This window comes from Petaurus breviceps, unplaced genomic scaffold, assembly GCF_028583685.1.
Source record: "Petaurus breviceps papuanus isolate PSGF00001 unplaced genomic scaffold, PetGlider_PUasm1.0 178, whole genome shotgun sequence".
In the NCBI taxonomy this organism is placed as follows: domain Eukaryota; kingdom Metazoa; phylum Chordata; class Mammalia; order Diprotodontia; family Petauridae; genus Petaurus; species Petaurus breviceps.
The window spans coordinates 9,295,843-9,301,656 of NW_027185777.1; positions in this window are offsets into that span (position 1 = coordinate 9,295,843).

Here is a 5,814-nt window from a genome sequence, read left to right on the forward strand (position 1 = left end):
AACTATGCTTTGTGGTCCCTTTTATATTAGAATGGAGGAGTGCTAAGCTTTGGTACATGTGGCAGGGGTAGGAAACTTGGGGGATTTAGATCTCAATTTTACCCAAGGTTTGCTAGGGACTGATTTATTACAAAGTGTGGAAATCACATTGGAGAACCTAGGGGCTGGAGTTTCTGTCTGGCTGATTTTGCTTCTTTGTCTCTGGGTGTATCTCTCTTCCCCTCCCTCACTTTCTCTCTCTCTCTATGTTGTGTATCTAAATCTGTAGGTGCCAAGAAAGAGAACCAAAAAAGTGAACTTTTTCAGAGAGTGGGGCTGGGAGGCAAGAGGTAACTATTGGAATTCATATATTTTTTATATTTTATTAGCGTCCTAAAATAGGATGCAGCAACTAGGGGAAAATGCTATCTGGTGAGATGCCATAGTGGTAGCTGAGAAAACAGCTTAGCTTTACTCTGGGTGTGAGGATTATCAAAACTTTGAGTTCATTCTGGAAGCCAGAGCGGGTAGCCTGTTAAAAAGTGAGGTCCAGGGGGTGGAGCCAAGATGGTGGCATAGAAACAGGAAAACTCTGTGAGCTCCCCCCATAACCACCTCAAATACCTATAAAATATAACTTTAAACAGACTTTAGAACTACAGAACCCACATAGTGACAGAGAAACAAATCTCCTGTGGAAGGCAGACTGGGAGACCAACAGAAAGGGTCCATCATAGCATGCTGGAGGTGGAGTCCAGCCCCACATGAGCCCAAGGTTTTAGCCTCAGGGTAGCCCCAACCAGCAGCTGCAGCTGATCTCAGGAGAGTGGATCACCAGCAGCTGTAGTGGTTTCTAGAATTATCAACCCATAAATGGCAAAGACAAAGTAAAAGATCAGTGTGGACTTTGGGAACAGGGAGACCAAGAGTGCAGTCCAGCCTCTGCCCCCTGAGCAAGAAGCAGCTGAGGTGTGGTTGTGCTTCACAGCTCCTGGTCTGCAGATTGTAGGGGGACCAAGCAACCATTCAGAGGGGTAATGGTTCTTGCTTTAACCTGCTTGGATCTGGATTGCTGTCTTGGGTGGAGGTCCTGGGGTGTATGACCAGGTGCCAGAGTCTGTGGAGGCTTCAGAGAGGGCACCCAACTAATAGCTCCGGCAGCTGTGAAAACCCCAGTGATTTGGAACAAAGCTCCCCTCTCTGGAAGCAGAATTCTACTGTGGCAAAAAAGCTCAAAATTCAAGTAATTGAGTGGCAACATGAGCAAGCAAAGGAAGCAAAGCAAGCACAGCAATCCAACTTTAGATTCCTTTTTTGGGGGACAAAAAGGATCAAATCATGGAGTTGGAGGAAGACAACAAAGTCAGAACTCCTGCACCAAAAGCTTCTAAGAAAAATATAAATTGGTTACAGGCCATAGAGGAGCTTAAGGAGGATTTGAAAACCAAATAAGAGAAGTGGAGGAAAAATTGGGAAGAGAAATGAGAATGATGCAAGAAAATCATGAAAAGAGTCAACAACCTGACTGAAGAAAATAACACCTTAAAAAAGACTGACTCAAATGGCAAAGAGGCTCAAAAAGCCAATGAGGAGAAGAATGCCTTAAAAAGCCAAATTTGCTAGATGGAAAAAGAATCTGAAAAGCTCACTGAAGAGAATCATTCCTTCAGAACTAGATTGGAGCAAATGGAAGTTAATGACTTTATGAGAAATCAAGATGCTATTAAACAGATCCAAACAAATGAAAAAATAGGTTTTAGCCTCATTGGGAATACCACTGACCTGGAAAATAGATCCAGGAGAGATAATTTTAAAATTATTGGACCACCTGAAAGCCAAGATCAAAAAATGAACCTAGAAATCATCCTTCAAGAAATTCTCGAGGAAAATTGCCCTGATGTTTTAGAACCAGAGGGCAAAATAGAGGTTGAAAAAATTCTCTGATCACCTCTTGAAAAAGATTTCAAAAAGAAAACTCCTAGGAATATTATAGCCAGGTTCTGGAGTTCCCAGATCAAGGAGAAAATATTACAAGCAGCCAAGAAGAAGTAATTTGAACATTGTGGAAACACAATCAGAAAAACACAGACAGCTTCTACACTGAGGGATTGAAGGGTTTAGAATAAGATATTCTGGAGGTCAAAGAAGCTGGGATTAAGACTAAGATTCACCTACCCAGCCAAACTGAGTATCATGTTTCAGGGGAAAATGTGGTCATTCAATGAAATAGAGGATACTCAAGCTTTCTTGATGAAAAAATCAGAGTTGAATAGAAAATTTGACATTCAGATACAAGAAGCAAGAGAAGCATGAGAAGGTAAACAGGGAAAAGAAGTCACAAGGAATTTATCAAAGTTGAACTATTTATATTCCTACATGGAAAAATGATAATTATAACTTATGAAACTTTTCTCAATAGGAGGATAGTTGAAGGGAATATAAATATATATATATATATATATATTATATATATGTATGCATACATATATATGTCTATATAGGAGGGTGTATGGGCATATGAATACATATGTGAGTGTGTGTATATATGTGTACAGGTATACATAGACAGAGGGCACAGGATCAATTGAATAGGAAGGGATAATATTTAAAAGATGAAATTCAGAGGGGAGAGAGGAATATAATGAGAGGAAATGGGGAGAGACAGAAGGGGGTAAATTATCTCATATAGAAGAGGCAAAGGAAAACTGTTACAATGGAGGGGAAGAACAGGAAGGCAAAAGAGAATGGGTCAACCTTACTCTCATTGAATTTGGCTTAGGGAGGTAATGACATATATACTAAATAGGGTATCTTGCCCTGAAGGAGAGTAGGGGGGGAAGGGGATAAGAGGGGGGGGATGATGGAGGGGAGGGCAGGCTGGGAGGGTGGAAAGTTAGAAGCACACACTTTTGAAAAAACAGGGTCAAAGTAGGGAATAGAACAAGTGGGGGGCAGGATAGGATGGAGGGAAATATAGTCAGTCTTTCACAATATATGCAATATGGAAATGTTTTGCATAGCTACACATGTACAACCTATATTGAATTGCTTATCTTCCCAGTAAGGGTAGGTGATGAGGGAGGAAGGGAAAGAATCTGGAATTCAAAGTTTTAAAATCAAATGTTTAAAAAATTTATTATTATTATTATTATTTACATGCAACTGGGAAATAAGATATACGGGTATTGGGACATAGAGATCCATCTTGCCCTACTGGAAAGTTGAAGGGGGCATGGAGGAGGATATAGGAGAGAGCAGATTGGGGGAGGGGGTATGCAGTGGGATCACTGTTTTGAGGTGGTGAGTAGGGGAAAGATGGGGAGAAAATTTGTAACTCAAAATCTTGTGGGAATGAATGATGTAAACTAAAAATAAACATTTAAAAAAGTTACCATAATACAAATTTAAAAAAATTTAAAATTAGAGGGGCGGCCAGGTAGCACAAGTAAGAGCACTGGCTCCAGAGTCGGGATAATCTGGGATCGAATCCGGACTCAGAGCCTCAGCACCACACCCACAAATAACTGGCCGTGTAACCTTGAGCAAGTTACTTAACTCCAATTGCTTAAAAAAAAAAAAAAATTAGTAAAAACAAGTGAGGTCTCGCAAAGGGTGAGGACTAGTTGGGCTACACCGCCTCCTGGTGGCTCACTCAGACATTGCACTCCAAGTTAATCCAAACTCGACTGGAATGTTTATGTAAGTGATAGCTGAAACTAAACTTCTGTACCCCAGTTGAATGCCACAGGTAGAGGAGGTAGAGGAGTTAGGTGAGGACCTAGGGAGAATGTGAGACCTGGAATCAGGAAGACCTGAATTCAAAGCCTACCTCAAATATTATCTGCCTGACTCTGGCAAGTCAGCCTCTTTCAACCTTTTTCTTCCCTTGTCCATAAAGTGGATATAAAACACCTACCTCCCAAGGATTGTTGAGAGGATCAAATGAGACATGAATGTTCTTTGGGATATGCTACAATCATCTCTTCAAGCAAAAAGGTAGGAAGACAGATCAATAGCCATCAAAGTTTTTCAACCCCTTCTTTGTTCTTAAATTGGTTATTTCACTGTAGAATGTGCAACAAAAGGCATGATAGACATGATACTTTCAGTGTTATACCTAAAGTATACATAGGCAATATTGGGTGGTGGACTGAAAGCCAGCCTTGAAACTGTAAGATATAGAGTCAAATCCTATCTGACACATACAAGTTGTGCAACCATATGGAAGTTATTTAACCTTTCATTGCCCCAAATGACTCTATAAGTGTACAAGTTCTAGAGGGGTTGCTGGTCTATATTTTCAGAGGGAAATTTGTGATAGGACTGTAGATTTAGAGCTAGAAAAGACTTTAAAGGCCATCAAATGCAACTCCTTTATTTTACAGTTGAAGAACTTATGGTCCAAATGTTGAGTAACTTGCCTAGGGTTCCTTAGCTGGTAACAGTGTAAGGCAAGATTTGAAATGAGGACCTTTTGATTCCAAGTCCAGTTCTCTATCCACTATGCCACTGATTCTCACAATGGAATCAAGGCCCTTTCTTCCACACTCCCTTCCCCCCTCCCCCAGTAAAAAATGAACCACACAAAACTTTCTCAGTATTTCTGTCCAGGTATTCAGTTATCAACAGTAAACCTGGGCTATATTAACTGCTAGGTCTGTATTTCCCCCAAAATTTATCAGAATCCAGAGGTTGCAAGTTGGTGGTTCAGCATTCATCATTCATTCAATTAATTAATATTACCAACTGATGTCATTTCTAGTCACTGGAGAGTGAAACAAGTCAGAAACATGTTTTATACATTTATTCTTAGGGAGAAGAAACCTGCCATTTATACACTAAGACTTTGTCAATACTCTAAAACTATTTCAAATGCTTCCAGTAACTAAGTGCCTTGAGTTCGCTGACTGAGGTCTATCAAAACTAACTATAGAAAGCTAGCAACTAATTAATTAGTCAGAGTGGGATTATAGATACCCAAAACTACCATAGCTTAACCTATGATATAGGTATACAGAATCTTGCATGCAGAGAAACATATATAAATTAAATTACATACCTAAGGTCAGTCAATGATTAGGAGTTACAAATAGAAAGCATATCTGCCTATTATCTCTCTGCATGTGATGCTCTAACCAGCAGACTTTGTTCTTTTCAGGGTTAATGGTGTTATTAGCCTGTTTGCTTCTAATTAGCCAATTTAGGTTTGTGTGATTTAGGAAAACAAACTATGGTGAACTTTAATTCAGATCTCAAAATCAGCAGAGACTAAACGCATATTAATAATGTCAGTTTTCCTTAATATAAACAATAAGACCTTGCATGGTTATGACACTTCCTAAAGTTTGGTTCCTATGTCTTTTCACTTTGTCTTTACTTCAATAAGAAAATAGAGACTGTCCTTCCAAAAACATTTTTTTTTCTTATTCTAGTTGTTTCCTCTCTGTAACTTTCCTTACTCCCCAACTACCACAACACAAAGAGGTATGTGTGTTAGAGCTGGTCAGGTGTGATCAGTGATGTGCTGGTAAATGTTTAACAATCAGCTCCCCAAACCATAAGCAGGAAACACATTAAGTTTAATCCACATTATTATTTTCTCCATCACTTTCTTAAGTCTAAATAATCAACAAAACAACAAATCAAGTCTGGCTTTATAGTGGTTGTAGATTTCCAAGGTGCAAATGCTCACAATGAAAACTTAACAATTGACTCTAGGTGAGCTCAAGGTGTGCTGGCTATAGTACACACTGGACTATGATTCTATTTTTGAAGGAAAATAGCACTGATAATATTAGAATTTTTTTTAAAGGTTACTTGTTTATTGATTGCCTC